General features: G+C 43.4%; 1 protein-coding gene across 2 annotated transcripts in view; it reads left to right on the forward strand.

Moving 5' to 3' along the window:
- IMMP2L (inner mitochondrial membrane peptidase subunit 2) overlaps positions 1-20431 on the forward strand; it is a 1848527-nt gene that overhangs the window by 1172450 nt on the left and 655646 nt on the right. The window lies entirely within an intron of this gene.

The raw sequence follows: 20431 nt of genomic DNA on the forward strand, positions 1-20431 counted from the left end.
ACTACCTCTTGAAGCTCATCAAGAGAATGCCAAGAGTGTGCAAAGCAGTCATCAAAGCAAAAGGTGGCTACTTTGAAGAACCTAGAATATAAGACATATTTTCAGTTGCTTCACACTTTTTTGTTAAGTATATAATTCCACATGTGTTAATTCATAGTTTTGATGCCTTCAGTGTGAATGTACAATTTTCATAGTCATGAAAATACAGAAAAATCTTTAAATGAGAAGGTGTGTCCAAACTTTTGGTCTGTACTGTATGTCACAGTTTTTTGTTTTTGAAATTTTACGCAATTTGCCGTGCTGCATAAATAAAGTGTTAATCTTATTCTTGGAATCAGTTTATCAGTTTGAATATATTTGTTTTGGGGTCATCATATTTTGAGAGCCATAGGTTTCACAATTTTCTGTCAGCAGAGCTGTATGAGGTCTTTTTTATACCATTTTATTAACTTTGGGAGACAAAAAGAAGAAAAAGAACAGCAATTCTCTTTTATGTTTATTTTTTTTTAACACAAATCACCATTTGGTATAATTGTCATGATATCTTTATTTTGCAGTTCAATATGATAATGCTAATACCAAAAATCTTTTTTTTTCTGGTCATCATATTCCGACACCCATAACTTTTTATTTTTCCATTATTCTGCAAATTGATACAGTTATGTTGATAACAAATTTATAACTATTTTTATGTTTTACTACTTTTCACAAGAAAATTGTCAAAAAAACCCCACTGTTTTTTATTCATCATAAATTGTAAGAGCCCTAACTTTTTCATTTTTATATTTGTAGAGCTGTATTAGGGCTTGTGTTTTGTGTAAAGAGCTATAATTTTTTATTGCTACCGTTTTGGAATACTTATTACTAGTGATGAGCGAGCATGCTCGCTACTGCTCGGTGCTCGCCCGAGCATCTCACTGCTCGAGATGCTCGGAGCTCGCCGAGTATTTCTGGGGTTGCTCGGCGGGAGCTCGGGTCTCCTCCCTGCATGTTTGGCGCTCTTTATAGTGCCAATCAACATGCAGTGATTGCCTGCCACTAATTGTAATGCCTCAGCCATGGTGGTTGTGGCATTACAGCGATTGGATGGCCGCATAGTGTCATCAAGTCTATATCAGACCTGGCGCGGCTGTGCTCGTCACAGTCACTCCGGAATCAGGCAGAGTAGGGAGAGGTGCTGCTGCGTCAGGGAGAGATTTACTTGTGTATTAGGTAGTGTAGGGAGAAAAACTGTACATTACACATATCCATCTTAACAAACAGTCCTTTTGAGGACTAACTAATCCATCTGCAGATATATCAGGCAGGCAGTGTATATAGCAGACTACAGTGCATATAGCACAAGAGGCTCCATTCCAATTCTGCCTTCTGCTGCTGTTAGGTATCTCTATACAAAGACACAGGTCTCAGGGGCCAGGAATACTTTTTTTGGATCTTAATCCTCATTATTTGCTTAAAAAGCAATCCAGAGAGCACCGTTTTTCTACGCCATTTGCTTGTTGGCACTGCAGAATACAGCCAGGTCCTTTCCATATTACAGCGCTAGAAATCCAGCTATGTAAAATTGTGTTTTCTCCGTCACACGGATCACATATACGTTGTCAGAAAATACTGCCATTTCTGGCCTCCATTAAAAATTTCTTTCAGTGTGTCAGTGAAGCAATTCACAACAGTTTGCTGTTCAAACTAGTTAACTATAGGCCAAGTATTTAAAACTCTGTTTTCTCCGTTACACGGATCACATATAAGTTCGCTCCAAACTCAGTCATTTGTAGTGAGAGTGGAAGATATTGTCTTCCATTTAAAATGGGCAAGTCACATGGCAAGGGACGGGGAACTGGACGTGATGGTGTTGGGGCATGCAGAGGCTGAGGACAAGGCTGTGGGCAAGCTGAAATTGTGCCACAACAAACACCCACATCTTCTCACCTGACCTTCCTGTCCCAATTCCTAGGGGACCGCAGCACACCACTATTGAACCCAGAGCAGTGTCAAAAGGTTGTTGGTTGGATAGCGGATAATGCTTCCAGTCACTTAGCCACCAGCATCACCATCACCCTTTCTTCCACACGGTCAAGTCTCAGAAGTCGTGAGTCTGGACCGCATATTACTCACCCTGATCCTCTTTCCTCCCACCATGCCGAGTGCCCAGAGACAACTGATCCCACACTTGGACACTCTGAAGAGCTGCTCACTTTTCCATTTATAGATTCGGGCCTCTCGCCCGGTCCACTTGAAGCGGGGCAAGAGGAGATCGCATGTAGCGATGCCCAAATGTTTTAGCAGCCACGGTCACACGAAGGCGACTGTGGGAAAGTGTTACAAGAGGTGGACGATGATGAGACACAATTGCCAGAAAGTCAGGAGGAGGACCAGGGTGCGGAAGTGGAAGACGAGGTGGTGGATGATATAGTAACTGACCCAACCTGGCAGGAGAGCATGCAGAGCGAGGACAGCAGCACACAGGGGGAGGGAGGCAGAGCACCCCAACAGACAGGAAGAAGCAGTGTGGTGACCGCAGACAGAAGGCAGGCAACAGTTCCCCATGACACCAACACGAAGGAAGTTGCCAGTACAACTGTTAGGTCTTCCCGAGTCTGGTTGTTTTTTAAAGACTCTACCGATAACCCCAAAAAGGCCATTTGCTACACCACCTGCCAGGCCAACATCAGCAGGGGTGGCAAAACGACTAGCCTGACCACTACCAGCATGATCAGGCACATGGCAGCAAAACACTCGACTTTGTGGGCCGAACCCCAGGGTCCAGGAACCGTGACTGCAGGTGGCACGATTGCTTCTTCCGCTGTTGTGCATGCATCCCCTGTCCATGGTGCATGCAAAGATGCCTCCTGCCCTGCACCTGTCGTCTCAAGTAGCAGCATCAGGAAGCATGTCCATGTCCTTGTCCGAGCGCAGCGTTCAGTTGTCCATACCGCAGTCCTTGGAACGCAAGCGCAAATACGCAGCCAACGCCCCACAGGCCACACTACTAAATTCTCACATTTCACCACTGCTTGCGCTCGAAATGTTGCCCTTTAGGCTCGTGGAGACGGAAGCATTCCGCAACCTAATGGGAGCGGACATCCCTCGGTACTCGGTCCCCAGCCACCACTATTTCTCCCGGTGTGCCGTCCCTGCATTACACAAGAACTTGTCCCAAAACATTAGCATAGCCCTCAACAACGCAGTTACCGGGAAAGTCCACCTAGCCACGGACACGTGGACTAGTGCTTGTGGGCAGGGATGGTACATCTCACTGACGGAACACTTGGCTAACATAGTGGAAGCCAGGACCCAGTCGGACCTTGGGACGGAACACATCCTCCCGACGCCAAGGATTGCGTGCCCTAGGTCAATCAGGGTTGCCCCCACGGTCTACAGCTCCTGCACCTCATCCTCCTCAGACTCCTCCTCCTCTTCTGTCTCCATCTCCGAAATGACCACATCAGTCACAAGCTGGAAGCACTGCAGCACTGCCTTGGCCAAGCGGCAACATGCTGTGCTGAAGCTAATATGCTTAGGTGACAAACCGCACAATGCTGAAGAGTTGTGGACAGCTCTGAAAGAGCAGGCAGATCTGTGGCTCACACCGCTGAACCTACAGCCAGGCATGGTCGTGTGTGACAATGGCCGGAACCTGGTGGCAGCTCTGAGGCGAGGCGAGCTCACACATGTACCATGCCTGGCCCATGTGCTTAACCGCGGTTTCTCAAATCCTACCCGGAGCTGCCGGATGTGCTTGTTAAAGTACGCCGCCTGTGAGTCCATTTTAGAAAATTAGCTACAGCTTCCGCCGTCCTTGCTGTGTTTCAGCAGCGTTTGCTGCTTCCAGCTCACAGACTGGTGTGTGATGTACCCACGCATTGGAACTCTACACTGCAGATGTTGGGAAGGATTTGTAAGCAGAAGAGGGCAGTTGTTGAGTACCAGCATCAACAAGGCCGTCGGTATTCAATTCAGACTCCACACATAAGACCTCAGGAATGGACATGGATTTCAGACATATGTACCATCCTCCAAAACTTTGAGGACTTCACCAAGATGGTGAGCGGCGATGACGCCATAATTAGCATCACCATCCCGCTTCTCTGTCTTCTGAAATGCTCTCTGCTCACAATCAAAGAGGATGCATTGCAAGCGGAGCACGATGAGATGGAGCAAGGAACCATACAGGGTGATTACACACAGCCAAGCCTCCTCTCATCCCAACATGGATTGGGTGAAAATGAGGAAGAGGAGGAGGAAGGACAGGAGCTAGTTTCATGCGCTATAGACGGTACTGCCTGCACAGCTGTCATACCGTCTGTTTAGCGTGGATAGCCGGAGGACAGAGTAGAGGAGGAGGAGAGCATGGTCAGTCATCTTCTTGTTGAGGACACTGAAGTCTTGCCTGTTAGTAGTCTGGCACGCATGGCTGAGTTTATGTTACTCTGCCTTTCCCATGACCCTCGCGCTCTAAAAAATTTTGGGTGACAGTCATTACTGGTTGGTGACACTTCTAGACCCACGCTACAAGGAGAACTTTATATCTCTTATTCCTGAGGAGGACAGGTCTACAAAAATGGGGCTGTACAAGAAGGCCTTTGTTGCGGAACTATTAAAAAAATTCCCATCTGAAAACGCTGGCGACAGAGGGCACACTTCATTGGAAAACCAAGGAGTACAGGCGAGAGAGACACAACTTCAATCCAGCAGAGGCAGGGGAAAACTGTCAAAGTTCTGGGACATTTTTCTCAGCCCCTCCCATTGCACAGGCCCTGAAGCGTGGGGTACTCTCACAAGGAGTGCAAAGTTTGGTAAGATGCTGAGGGAGCACCTTGCCGACCGTACCAACGTCCTCCGTGATTCATCTGTGCCTTATAATTATTTGGTATCCAAGCTGGATACATGGAATGAACTGGCTCTCTATGCCTTGGAGGTCCTGGCCTGCCCTGCCGCCAGCATTTTATCAGAGCGGGTTTTTAGTGCCGCTGGTGGAATTATAACTGATAAGCGCATCCATCTGTCAACTGAAAATGCTGACAGGCTGACTCTTATAAAAATGAACAAGGGCTTGATTGGGCCAGACTTCTCAACACCATCGAATGATAGCAGCCTAACATAAACTCAAATTCAGTGTCTTTTCTTGGGAGGTGTATTCCGATGCACCTTTTCACACTCAGACATGAGTATACGCTTCCTGATTTTGGCTATTTGTTCTTGTCCTCCTCCTTCTCCTCATCTTCCACCACCATATCACCAGGGTGACCGTGGTCCGTGATGCAACACCAATATCATTTTTTTAAAGGGTGTTTATGATGCCCGTAAAAAAATTTTTTTATACAGTATGTTCATGTATGCCCCCCAGGGGTAAATGTTTGTCAGCCCATACACTTAGTGCATGGGCATTACAAGTATAGGAGGCCCGCTCCTTTCTCATGTGAACATTTTTTTATGAGGCCCTCCTCCACGTCTCTTCCAAGGGGCATTGGAGTGCCTCCAAATTTTTGGCAACCCTTGCATTCACTGCATAGGCCAACACTATGGGAGACCCACTTCCTAATAATTGGAACATTGTTTTGAGGAGGCCCTCTGACCTCAATGTTTCTTCCAAGGGGCATTGAAGTGCCTCCCAATTTTTGACAGCCCTTGCATTCACTGCATAGGCCAACACTATGGGAGACTCTCTCCTTTCTAATGGGAATTTGTCGTTACTGTGGCCCAGCTCTATGTGTCTTTAATTTCTTAGTGGGGTTTTTCCTAAATTTGGTCAGCCGTTGGACTCACTGCACACCCTATAACTGTATAGCAGACTCTCTCCTTTCTAATGGGAATTTGTTGTTACTGTGGCCCTGCTCTATGTGTCTTTAATTTCTTAGTGGGGTTTTTCCTAAATTTGGTCAGCCATTGGACTCACTGCATACCCTATAACTGTATAGCAGACCCTCTCTTTTCTAATGGAAACATGTCCTCATTGTTACTGTGGCCCTGCTCTATGTGTCTTTAATTTCTTAGTGGGGTTTTTCCTAAATTTGGTCAGCCATTGGACTCACTGCATACCCTATAACTGTATAGCAGACTCTCTCCTTTCTAATGGGAACATGTCGTACTCGTTACTGTAGCCCTGCTCTATGTGTCTTTCAGAGTCCCTCCATCATCAATGAAACAGGATGTGTTTGATGATGTGTCACACACCACATTGCCAGATAAGGTTGTAAAATGTTAAAATGACATTTCCCGATGAATGCATTTGCCTTAAAAATAACGTAAAAAAAAAAAAACAGTAGGATCTTTCTTTAGTATAAAAACAGAGTCGCCAATGTAACCTTAATATAATCACATTATTCAGCTCCTGCACCTTCTCCTCGATCTCCGAAATGACCACATCAGTCACAAGCTTAAAGCACTACAGCACTGCCTTGGCCAAGCGGCAACAGGCTGTGCTGAAGATAACATGCTTAAAGCTTAGGTGACAAACCGCTCAGCGCTGCAGAGTTGTTGAAAGCTGTAACACAGCTGCTTGATCTGTGGTTCTCACTGCTGAACATACAGCCAGGCATGGTCGTGTGTGACAATGGGCGGAACCTGGTGACGGAGAAATGACAGCCGGAGTAGATACGGTTTCCCTCTATGCCAGTCCTTTCACTGAGCTAAAGAATATGGCTGTGGTGAAATACAACTCCCACTGAGAAGCTGTTTCAGATTGAAAAACATTGTGCCCACCAGAGGATTTGATTCTGAGGGCTCACCTTTCTCCCCCGCTCAAGAGCCCCATAGCAGCTGCAAAGTTAGCGCTATCATGAACTCTCCTGATGTAGAAGCCAGGGCACACCAGAGGATTCTCTGGTGGGACCGTCTAACCCTGCTGAGAAGCAGTCATGGCTAAGAAAAGTGTGTGGGAAGGTTCCCGGACACTCTATGGCTGCTTTTTTTTTTTACTGAGGTGGAAACCCACGCAAACATGAGAGAACATACAAAGTCCTTGCAGATGTTGTCCTTGCTGGGATTTGAACCCAGGATCCCAGCGCTGCAAGGCTTCAGTGCTAACCACTAATGCAATGTGCTGCCGCTCACCCTCTAATATCTGACAGGCTGGAGAAACTTGCACCTACTGCCACTCTATCTTCAGCTCCTTTGTGAGAAACTAATGTATTTGGGCAGCCACTCAGTCTACCAAATAAAATTCCTGAGAAGGAAATTGGGGATGGCTTTGCTACTCTTACTGGGGGTAGTGCTAATACCATGTCGTCGTACCCTAGTTTACTGGAAATATTCCAGGCTGGTAAGCAAATTCCCACAGAAAAGTACCAGCAGTAATGTTCAGGGACCTGCGCTTGTAGAAGGCAGAGACAACACCGGGAGAAATAGTGACGGCTAGGGACCGAGTATGGACATGAGGCATGAAGCTGTGAAAAGCTTCCGCCTCCATGAGCCTAAAAGGCCACATTTCAAGTGCAAGCAGCTGCCAAGAAATCTGGCAGGTTAGTATTGCAGTCTGTGGGTGGGTGGCTGGCTGCATACTTGCGCTTGCATTCCAAGTAACAGAAAACTAAGCAGATAGTGGCCTCTATCATCATCATGGCCTCACGTCGGCACTATGAACTCTCCTGAAGGAGAAGCCAGGACCCACTGGAGGAGTCTCTGGTTTTCTGGTGGGTCCGTCCAACCCTGCCGAGAAGCAGCCATGGCTAAGAAAAGTGTTGGGGAAGGTTCCCGGACACTCTATGGCTGTTTTTTTAATGTGAATCGGGCATGCTTATGCATGTTATTTCTCAAACCGGATTGCAGATCAGGCCATTCCCCAACTTTGTAGTCATCAAATTAAATGCGCAAAGAAAGATGTTTGTGTGTCAAAGCACCACCGAGAAGTGCGAGTTGATGTTGAACGGACTGCCATTACTTCTGCAAAAGCTGCTTTAGAGGACTTCCTGGGAGAAATGACACCCATAGTAGATACGGTTTCCCTCTATGCCAGTTCTTTCACCGAGCTAAAGAATATGGCTGTGGTGAAATTCAACTCTCAGCAAAAAAAGCTGTGGACTGGCTCCGTTCCTTCCCTGGCCACATTCACCTGTCCACGTGCTGGGGACCGAGTATGGACACCCGGCCGCCACCGGCATGAGGTTATGAAAAACTTCCGCCTCCATGAGCCTAAAAGGCCACATTTCAAGAGAAAGCAGCTTTAGAGGACTTCCTGGGAGAAATGACAGCTGGGTAGATATGGTTTCCCAAGTCCTTTCACCAAGCTAAAGAATATGGCTGTGGTGAAATACAACTCAGCAAAAAAAGCTGTGGACCGGCTCCGTACCGTCCCAGGCCACATTCACCTGTCCACGTGTTTGTGGTTAGGCGGTCCTTCCAAGTAAGTGCACTGGGGAGGGCACGGGTAATGTTGTGGGACTCGTGCTTGTGGAAGGCGGCGATGACACCGGGACAAATAGTGGCTGCTGGAGACCGCGTATGGAAACCTGGTCGCCGCCGCCATAAGATTGTGGACAGCTTCTGCCTCCACGAGCCTAAGAGGCCACATTTCAAGTGCAAGCAGCTGTCAAAAATTTGGCAGTATAGTATTGGAGCCTGTGGGTTGGTGGGTGGCTGGCTGCATACTTGCGCTTGCATTCTAAGGAATGGGGTAGGGACAACTGAACACTGCACTGGGACAAGGACGTGGACCGTGATTGTTACAAGTCTGCAATGACAGGTGCATGGCGGGAGGCATGTTCGCATGCGCCAAGGATCACTTATGATGGGCACACTTTTAGGCAGTGACCTGGGAGTCAGAGATGCTTCCAGAGGTCTTCCCCATGCAGTTCCGATGTCTTTTCAGCACTGTATGCATGTGTCTGATGATGTGTCACACACCACATGGCCAGATAAGGTTGTAAAATTTTAAAATGACATTTCCTGGTAAATGCATTTGTCACGGTTGAAAGCAATGCTAAAGTGCAAAAACGCATCAAAAACGCTACGTGTGAACATAGCCCAAGGTGTGAAGGAATATTTTTATTTTTGGTTATTTATTTTGCCTTATATACAAGTCATTACCCTTGAAAGGATGTTCCTTAACATATTTCCCAGGAAAATCCATTTTGGTTTTGTTTTTGTATATTTTATTGTGAGTCCTTAAAAGTGGCGTAATACTCTGACAACGTTGTTGACAGCAGTGATCTGGGAGTCAGAGTTGCTTCCAGGGGTCTTCCCCATGCTTTTCCCATGTCATTTGAGCACTGTTTCCATCGATTTGGGAAATTTTTAAGCCCTCTGCAGACCACCGGAGGGAGCCGCCTGAAAAATGCTCGAGTTTCCCATAGACTTATATTGGGCTCGCTGCTCAGGTTGAGCACCCGAGTATTCCAATGTGCTCGACCCAAGCGATGAGTACCCGAGCATTTTAGTGCTCGCTCATCACTACTTATTACTTTTTGATCACATTTTCTTTCATTTCAAGTTGAGCAAAAATGACTATGACATGGTTTTTCATATTTTTTTAAACTGAATTAATTTTATGGAATGAAAATTGATACAGTTTCTAGCATGGGTTATTGCGGACACAGCGATACCAAATATGTGACTTTTTGAGGGGGTTCCTTTTTTTTTATAGATAAGTGTGATTTTTTTTTTATATATTTTTTGCAACACTTAAAAATATATTTTTTTCTTTTTACACTTGTTACTGTTCTTACTGATCCTTTGAAGAACATTAATAATAGCCAGTAGTACATATATTATATCTACTGTTAATCTTTGACAGTTTCCTAGTTAGTTTCCACCCTGGCAGAATTTGATTGGTTGAGGAATATTGCAGATAGGGACATCATTGTCAGGTCTCCCTTTTTCCATAGCAACCATTGGCACCCTGTAATTGCTTTGCAGGGTTGCAAATGGGCCGATAAAGGGAGTGATCTCCATTTGCTAGATTACTCACATGCTACTGTCATTGTAGACAGCAGCATATGAGGTGCTAAAGTGCTGAGATTGCAGAAGGAGCCTGACTGTTAGGCCATGTGCACACGTTGCGTATTTAGTGAGTTTTTTACCTTAGTATTTGTAAGCCAAAACCAGGAGTGGAACAGTCAGAGGAAAAGTATAATAGAAACACGTCACCACTTCTGGATTTATCACCCACTCCTGGTTTTGGCTTACAAATACTGATATAAAATACTGAACATGTGAACGTGGCCTTATAGCCAGCTCCTGCTGCACATGGCACGGGCACAATTATTATTCCCTTACCATACATCAGAAATGGCTGTACACCTGATTGCAAGAAATCTCCTGCAATTTGAATATTCACCTACGTCCATTTGCATTTGTGCAGAGGGGTTAAATACTTTAACTACTTATGCTTTTTATGTAGGTGTCTGATGACGGAATCAGTCCTGCTCTGAAATGCATTGCACGAATACAAGAATATAGATTGAACCTGTATAGATTACTACTCAGTCTTACTTGGACTGCATTGCTAACCAAGTGGGTCATTTTTCAGACTTTATCTTTTTCGTTTGTGCATTCCTGATTCAAACAGACCCCATTTATTTGAGACAGGAAAGCTCAGGATACCAAATTTGTTTGTATTTTCCGTTTGTCTCTTCTGTTTAGTACAGACAAACAGAACAGATAAATGAATGTGTGAATCTAACACTCATTTAATTTAACATTTTTTTGCTTCACTGAATTTTGTATGTGTACTTTCAATATTTTTTGCTGTGTACATAGATGAAACTTGTAGTAATAATAATAATCATTATTTATATAGCGCCAACATATTCCGCAGTGCTTTACAATTCAGAGGTTCATATTCAAGTCATAAGTAACACTCAAAGATAATACAATAATTAAAGAAAAAATAATGACGACCCTGCTCGTAAGAGCTTACAATCTACAATGAGGTGGGGGTGACACAAAGTACAGGTGTTTATTTACAATGATGGTCCAGCCATCTTGAGGGAATGGGGGTTAGATAAAGGCAGCATGCGCTAGTCATCAGCCAATGTCTGTAGTGCTTTTTGGTGCGGTGGTGTTTGATGGAAAATTATGTTTACAGAAATAGTGAGTGGGCTTTATATAAAGGGACTTCGATTAGGGAATGTGATAGGCCGCCCTAAACAGATGTGTTTTTAGAGAGAGCCTAAAACTGTGTAAGTTATGGTTCGTCCTAATTTCTTGGGGTAGAGCATTCCAGAGAATAGGTGCAACTAGGGAGAAGGCTTGAAGCCAGGAGTGGGAGGTACGGATTAGTGTGGATTTTAGTTGAAAATTGCTTGAGGAGCATAGAAAACAATTAGGCAGATAAACAGAAATGAGGGAGGAGATATAAGGGGGTGCTGCACTATGAAGGGCTTTGTGGGTGAGAGCAAGCAATTTAAATTGGATCCTACAATGTATAGGCAGCCAGTGCAATGATTGGCACAGAGCACAAGCGTCCATGTAACGATTAGTCAAATAGATGACCCTGACTGCTGCATTAAGGATGGATTGGAGAGAGGAAAATATTCAAGGCGGGAGTGGATGAGGGCAATAGTGAGGGTTTTTGTTGTTTACTTGTTGAGAAGGGGCTGATTAGTACTCTAGAGAATGTGTGTCATGAAAAAATCTGGAATTTTTTGGGGGGGATATTTTCTTAAAATCATTAAATTAGAGCATATCGTCCTAATACTATTGGTCTGATGAACGTGACTACATACAGTTAGGTCCATATATATTTGGACAGAGACAACATTTTTCTAATTTTGGTTCTAGATATTACCACAATGAATTTTAAACAAAACAATTCAGATGCAGTTGAAGTTCAGACTTTCAGCTTTCATTTGAGGGTATCCACATTAAAATTGGATGAAGGGTTTAGGAGTTTCAGCTCCTTAACAAGTGCCACCCTGTTTTTAAAGGGACCAAAAGTAATTGGGCAATTGACTCCAAGACTATTTCATGGACAGGTGTGGGCAATCCCTTCGTTATGTCTTTCTCAATTAAGCAGATAAAAGGCCTGGAGATGATTTGAGGTGTGGTGCTTGCATTTGGAAGGTTTTGCTGTGAAGTAAACATGCGGTCAAAGGAGCTCTCCATGCAGGTGAAACAAGCTGTCCTTAAGCTGTAAAAACAGAAAAAACCCATCCGAGAAATTGCTACAATATTAGAAGTGGCAAAATCTACAGTTTGGTACATCCTGAGAAAGAAAGAAAGCACTGGTGACCTCATCAATGCAAAAAGACCTGGGCGCCCACGGAAGACAACAGTGGTGGATGATCGCAGAATAATCTCCATGGTGAAGAGAAACCCCTTCACAACAGCCAACCAAGTGAGCAACACTCTCCAGGAGGTAGGCGTATCAATATCCAAATCTACCATGAAGAGAAGACTGCATGAAAGTAAATACGGAGGGTTCACTGCACGGTGCAAGCCACTCATAAGCATCAAGAATAAAAATGCTAGACTGGACTTTGCTAAAAAACATCTAAAAAAGCCAGCACAGTTCTGGAAGAACATTCTATGGACAGATGAAACCAAGATCAACCTCTACCAGAATGATGGAAAGTATGGCGAAGGCGTGGTGCAGCTCATGATCCATCATCTGTAAAACATGGCAGAGGCAGTGTGATGGCTTGGGAATGCATGGCTGCCAGTGGCACTGGGTCACTAGTGTTTATTGATGATGTGACACAGGACAGAAGCAGCCGAATGAATTCTGATGTATTCAGAGCCATACTGTGTGCTCAGATCCAGCCAAATGCAGCCAAACTGATTGGTCGTCGTTTCATCCTACAGATGGACAATGACTCAAAACATAAAGCCAAAGCAACCCAGGAGTTTGTTAAAGCAAAGAAGTGGAATATTCTTGAATGGCCAGGTCAGTCACCTGATCTCAACCCTATTGAGCATGCATTTCACTTATTAAAGACTAAACTTCAGACAGAAAGGCCCACAAACAAGCAGCAACTGAAAACCACCGCAGTGAAGGCCTGGCAGAGCATCAAAAAGGAGGAAACACAGCGTCTGGTGATGTCCATGAGTTCAAGACTTCAGGCAGTCATTGCCAACAAAGGGTTTTCAACCAAGTACTAGAAATGAACATTTTATTTACAATTATTTCATCTGTCCAATTACTTTTGGTCCCTTTAAAAACAGGGTGGCACATGTTAAGGAGCTGAAACTTCTAAACCCTTCATCCAATTTTAATGTGGATACCCTCAAATGAAAGCTGAAAGTCTGAACTTCAACTGCATCTGAATTGTTTTGTTTAAAATTCATTCTGGTAATGTCTAGAACCAAAATTATAAAAATATTGTCTCTGTCCAAATATATATGGACCTAACTGTATATCAGAAGAAGGCGCTAATATCCAGGTATTGAGAAAAAATACATTCTATGCTTTAAACTTAGAAAAATCAATATGCAATCTTGAATTGAATCAACCAGCACCCCAAGGCACATTTGAAAGAAGCTGATTAAAGGATATCATCAAAATATATCTAAGATATATCATCTTTCAATACAATGTTACCTTGTGAAGTTCACTCGTTTTATTGCATGTGATTTACTGAAGCAATTTATTTTATCTTAGTGTTTTGTCAAATCCTTTGTCATTTTTTTTATCACAAACATATATTTTAAGTAAATTACTCTCCAAAACGTTTTAATGCAAGTTTTGAAAAAAAATAAACGCTTTTTGACTATAACCCTGTTATTTTGAAAAATAAATGTATCTGGCTTCAGTTAAAACAATTCAAAATGACTTTAAAAAGGGCAAACAGGATGCGGCTTAAAAAATGGTGTTACCTCTATTTGACTTCTGTGCAGAAAGTTTTAATATGAAACTTTCATTATCTTTAGGTATCTACTATATATTATGAAAAAGCTACTCTCCAAATGTTGAACCAATGAAATGAAGGCTGAAAAGACTTGTTTCCCTTATACAATTGAACATATGTTGTGGCTAAGTGATCTGCAGAAAAATGATGCATGTAATAAAATGCATTTAACCGCTATAAAAATTTACAGAGGTGCGAAAAAAACAGAGTGTGAATATAACCTAAGGGTCTTATAATAGAGCATTCCAGCTCTATGCACCCATCCATAGAATAAGCGTTATACAGTTGTATACATTATCTTTGTCTTATGGGATATTATGTGGTTAATAGCTACTTTCTTTATTCACTGATTTATTGCTAAACCTGAGTTTTCTCCAGGGGTCTTTAAGATACATTGAATTAACTTAGTCATGGATTTGAGTGGGGTTGTGTGAATCAAATTCAAAAGTTTTATCAAAGACTTGAGTGTTTGATTTTGAATGGCGCACACCCACACACAGCAATTAACCGCTATCATACTGTATGTGTGCAGCAGTTACAATCATGTAAAGCTAGTACATTATTATGTAATCCATGCTCCATTATTTGATGGATTCTTTTTCATTATGTTTTTTCTAAGTTCTGCACTGCAGGTTGTGGGGATTAGATCTATGAAGATGTTTAACACTGCCTTTTTAACACCGTTATTTGCATCATTCAGTTATCAAGAAAATATTTCCACAATAGAGCTGTTAGTTATACAGTACATACACATGTACATATTATTAATATTTACCATAATTAAACCTATTTAAATCTCATCTACATATAATAATATACAGCACAAGAAGGTCCAACTGTCCCATGTAAAACTAAAAATTTGGCATTTAGTAACTGGGGAACGTTGATGCTACGCATGGTTTTTGTAGCATTCAAATATAACGTACAGGGAAACTGTCACCAGAAAAAACACTATTAACCTGCAGATATGGGGTTAATCTGCATGTTAATAGTGTTACTAACCTACCTGGCGCTGGCACATAGCCGAACGCTGTGGGGAGAAAATGAACTTTATTTTTCCCTGCAGCATTCGGATTTTAATCACGGGGCAGTGCCAGCGCTGATTCAGTCACAGCTCTGTTTATACAGAACAGCAGCTGTAACAGAGCCCCCAGCCCTGACTGACAACAGACCCTAATGCAGAGCCAGTGTCAGTCAGGCCCGTGGCTGAAACCAGAACGCTGCCAGGTGGAATAAAGTTCATTTTCTCCACACATAGACTAGGTGCAGGCATCATGTAGGTTAGTAACACTATTAACCTGCTGATTAACCCCATATCTGCAGGTTAATAGAGTTTTTTTTCTGTGGTGACAGGTTCCCTTTGAAAATGGCTTGTTTAGTATATTTTCAGTATAACTTTTGTTATCTTGCTCCTAAAATAAATAAAATGTGCTTGCCATATGTATATTTTTTATTTTGCTCTTTTATATGGCATTGTTACTTTAGAATATTTACAATGTATTCCCCGTGGGTGATCAAAGTTCACAAATAGGGATTGAAGGATTATAAAGTTGTGAGATTGAAACATATTTGTGATTCTTAACACTGTTCTGTCACTATCCTTCCTCACATAAGAATTTTAGTATATAATAGAAAATTGTAGGGACAAATTAAAGGAAATCTATCAGTAGGATTAACCCTTCGAAGCCTCTATATGGGCATGCAGGTCATCGGATCGCAGCAATAAAGGTATAATTTTATTTTGTTTAGAGAAGGAAATCCATATTACTTAGCCACACTTCTGTATTTAGAATGAGGTCCAGATTGCACAGCATGACTATTCTTATAGAAGAAGGTCAGAACTAATCAACCAAACTTCATATTGGAGGTAGATTCAGAGTATAGAACCATACTTCAGTTATAGAACGAGGTTCAGATTATACACCTCGACTTTTCTTATAAAAAGAGGTCAAGAAGACTTTACAATCAGATGACTTTTGTAGAAGGAGGTCCAGACTACACTGCCGGACTTCTAATATAGAAGGAGGTCCATACTATTAAACCAGACTTCGATTATTGCAAAAGGTCCAGACTATAGAACCATATTTCTGTTATAGAACTAGGTGTGGGGAGTGTATCCAGTAGTGCTATGCATTCTGTTATTGTAGGCCAAAAGCAGTCCAGGCAAATAATACAGCCACTGTAAATTCTTGTCTCCCTACTGGGTTCGAAGCATCTGCAGCAGTACACACAAGTGCCATTTCCCTGTGGGTGATACGGTGTTGTTCGGGACCTCCAAATTCCATAGATTTCATAGAGCTTTTCCATGACTTTTCCTTGAAAGCATGCTCCTTGGTCAGAGTGAATCATCCTCAGACATCTGTATACCTGAATGAAGTATCTACACATGACCCTAGCCGCCATCTCTGCAGTTTGGTTGCGGGTCGGTACTGCCACCGCAAACTTTGAAAAGTGATCTGTCAAGAGTCATTACTGAACAGTACTGTAGCCCTCCTGCGGCAGGCCTGACCAGCCGCTAATCGATTATCAAGATTTCTAGGGATGCAGTTGATCAGATGACTTGAATTGGCGCTGTCTGCTCTGATGTCTTGCCAGCTCGCTAGCTTTACATTGCTGAAAGACTTCTCTAACAATCTGCTCCAGCTGATGACAGTACACAAATCATTGAATCCATTTGTAAATTTTTTCTGGACCAAAATTGGCACTTTTCTCATGACCCTCCTTAGCCACACTATAAGCTAGGCTGCTAGGAATCATGACTTGCCACTTCTTTACTCTCTTTGACGGCAAATACACTATTCGGTACATTGTGCCATCTTTTAATTTGGAGTCTTTCCCACTGATGCAGAATCTTTCAGCCATTTGAGGATAATTCAGCCCAAGCCATCACTGAAGACCATTCACCTTCTAGTAGTCAGCTCTTGATCATCCAGATTACAGGGTCATCTTGGGTCTGGGCCCATTTTGCTGGTTTTCTGCTGAGCAGCACCATCTGGCCTGCTGTTACGCCATTAGTCTTGGCTATAGAGGCCACAGGTTTCACTCAACCAAAGTCCAGTATCTCTGTCTCTTCTTCTTCTTAATCCACCTCTCCAGAGGAAATGGGAAAGGTGGCTCAAGACAAAGCGTCAGCATTAGCATTATCTTTGCCGGAATGGCACTTGATGGAGTAATTAAACTTCGCCATTGTGACCCACCTCTGCTCCAGAGCTCCCAGCTTCGTACTTTGCAGATGAGCCAATGGATTATTGTCAGTCCAGACCAAGACCTTTGCCCCAGTAAAGTAGTCGGCGAACTTCTCGGTCATGGCCCAGATGAGCGCCAACAGCTCCAGCTTAAATGAACTGTAGTTATCTGGGTTTTGTTTGAAGTTTCTCAAAGACCAACTGCCATACGCTATTACTCGTTCCTGGCCCCCCTCCTCCTAGGCCAGCACCACTCCCAATCCTTGAAGACTTCCATCCATATATAGAATGAATGGACAACGATATTGAGTGTATGGCAAAACAAGAAGCACGGAGAAGAGAAAGTAGATGTCAGGAGGCGAGTCCCAGAGTCGCACTGTCAATGGCGCTGGATGCCCAGCCCAGCAGACCCATGTACATGGCCAGACTGGGGCAGCCCTGCCACAGTACCACACAAACCAGGCCACGTACTAAAATACCACCCATCCCACGATCAGTGAATTTTGATTTTCTTTGTCATGCCCCTCATCACTTTCTTAAAGGAGTAATTTGAAAAGCCACATGTGAATAGCGCCGCGGTTCATATGATTGACCACAGCTCTGTTTACATGGTGCACTTTAGTGCTCTGGTTCTTGGGATCGTGGTGGTCCCAGAGGTTGATTCCTCAGCGATTGGAAAGTTATTGTTTATTTGTAGGATAGGATATAACTTGGGATAACCCATTTAAACAAGTTTTACATGATTTATTTTTATTTGCCCATGGGAATAATACAGATACTGAGAATTACACCCAGTATACTGGACACAAGAAGTGGTACTGTGCAGTGTACTGTAGGGGTTTTACTCACTTGGGTGCGACGGGAGGAAAACAGGGAGCATGTTCCTCAAAGAGTCCATGTCGGTTTATTGCTTCATAAACTAACAAGCCAGAAAAAGAAAACAAACCGCCTTTAGTTTAGGCAAACAAAGTAAAGTGTCCTTAGCTGGTCTCTGCTTAGTCAGTCCTGTGGGCACACAGGCTGTGTAACGTCCAGTATCCTAGCTCGGTCTGGAGCCAACCACACACAGGAGGCCTTCTCCTTCCAAACCCACAGACCATGTGACAAACAACAGCCTGCATTATATAGGCTGTTAACCACACCCAGAGGTGAGGTATGTGGGTAGCTAGACCTGCCCAACTCTTCACAGCTACCCGTAACCTGGTCCCAGGTGCGCAAATTAGTCCTCTTATTGCGTTGCTTGCACTGTAGAAAATACACCGTGTTACAGCAAAGAGACCAGCCATCTCTGTGATACATACCTCCCATCGACTCCGTGACCATTAGCCACCTTACAGTACATTACAGAATAATACAGATGCTGAGAATTACACCCAGTACACAGGACTGAAGAGGTACTGTGCAATGTATATATACACAACATGACAAAGTCACTGGCAAAGTGCTGGCGGGGAGGTATGTTTCACTGAGGCTGTTAGCTTCGGTGATTTTAAACCCAGAAATTTTGCTCCAGCCCACTAAGTGTTGAGAAGGGTTAAATAGCCATTTTAAGGGCTGGGTTTTTTAGAACAACCATAGAGCAGGTGGGAGGTTGTTCTCCATATCTCCACGCCAGGGTGTGGTCTGGTGTCTAAATAGATAGCCTGCTGAGGCATTCAGTTGTCAGTGTATCTGGAGAGACTAACTCCAGAGAGAGGAGCTTGTGTTTTGTGTTAACCTGAACTGTGTGTTTTTCTAACCCTCAGTGGCCTGAACCCAGCTGAAGTAAGGTCTGTGCTGTACATTTTATTTTGTTCTGCCATTATGCCAGAAGGGCTGTGTTTATGTTTTATGAACTCTACATTGATTTATGTTGTCTTTTAATAAACCAATAAGAAATTTAAAGAGACTGCGTTCCGTGTCAGCCTCCGTGTTCAGCCGAGTGAGCCAATCTACCACAACACACACACAGACACACACACACTAAGAGCAGATACTGAGAATTACACCATGTATACAAGAAAAGTGAAGTTTATGCAGCATATATAGCCCCACAATATATTCTACCATCAAGTATATACACAGCTCCATACTATACAGGAATATAGAATGGAGCTGTGTATATACTATATAGTGTTGAGATATTGCAGTGTATATAGTGTGAACTCCAGACTATATACACAACAGCACCATACTCTTTAAACATCTGTACACTATATACTATATATACACAACTTTGCTTAAAATACTATATAGACACAGCACCATACTATACACTATATTATGCTGTATACATCACATAGGGTACAATGAGACTGCAGTCTGTACATCATATAGGAGGCCAAGAGTACGGTCTATACATCATATAGGTGGCCGAGAGTACGGTCTATACGTCATATGGGAGGCCGAGAGTACGGTCTATACATGATATGGGAGGCTGAGAGTTCTTTGTATATGTCATAATGGAGGCCTACAGTTCAGGATATATTCATTATAAAGGAAGCCGAGAGTGTGGGAAATATGTCATATAGGAGGTCGAGAGTACAGTGTATATGTCAAATCTCTCTCTCATGAATATGAGGAGCAAAGTATATTATGTAACAATATCATAAGGACTAATAGACACCAAATAGAAAGCAAGCCAGCTGTGAAAAAACATACCAGGTACTGATGTAAACATATAGGAGGAGGTCTTACCATAGATTCTGTCGAGAGACAGACCATAAGAAAAAATGTGCAGTGCTGTGGTGTTGCAGAACACCACTGTGTAATGGTGCTAGTGGGGAGCAGAGAACGCAGAATATTTGAAGTGTAACGTAAATCACTTCCGGGTAAGACAAGGGACTGATGGACGCGCAGCTGATGCAAAGTTGTGAATTGAACAGCCAGCCTCCAGCGTCCTGTTGCTTTGAAGCTGGGTGGTACAATGGCCTAGCCGAACGGGCCGCAGCAATGGATCGCCTTCTGGAATAAAAGATGTGGATAGGTTGCTAGGAGCTATGACGTCGTGCTGGAGGTGGTGAAGTCCTGGTGAGCTCTGCACAAGTGTTAGTGGGGACAGGATGTGGTGAGTGTGTGTGAGATGCAATCAATGGCCATCTCTCTCTTTCTCATCTCCAGCAATAGTGCAGTGGGGATTTCACTGGTACGCTGCTAGGCCAGTCCGACCCTGGTATAAGGTGATACATACTATACAAACTGACTGATCTTACTGTTGTTATACTGCACTAGGTTATGCAAACTCAACTGCTGTTATACTGTATAAGGTGAAACAAACTATAAAACTTGACCGTTCTTATACTGTACTAGCTATTGAACCCATTCTACACCCGGGTGGTGAGTATTTTTATCGGTATATGGTCCCCTATCCTGGTATATGCTGCCCCATTCTGCTCCCCCATCCTGGTATATGCTCTCCCATCTTGGTATATGCTCCCCCATCCTGGTATATGCTCCCTCATCCTGCTGTATGCTCCCCAATCC

The sequence above is a fragment of the Phyllobates terribilis genome, unplaced genomic scaffold (genome assembly GCF_046119375.1).
Source record: "Phyllobates terribilis strain yellow unplaced genomic scaffold, ASM4611937v1 Scaffold_11__3_contigs__length_659146591, whole genome shotgun sequence".
Classification (NCBI taxonomy): Eukaryota; Metazoa; Chordata; class Amphibia; order Anura; family Dendrobatidae; genus Phyllobates; species Phyllobates terribilis.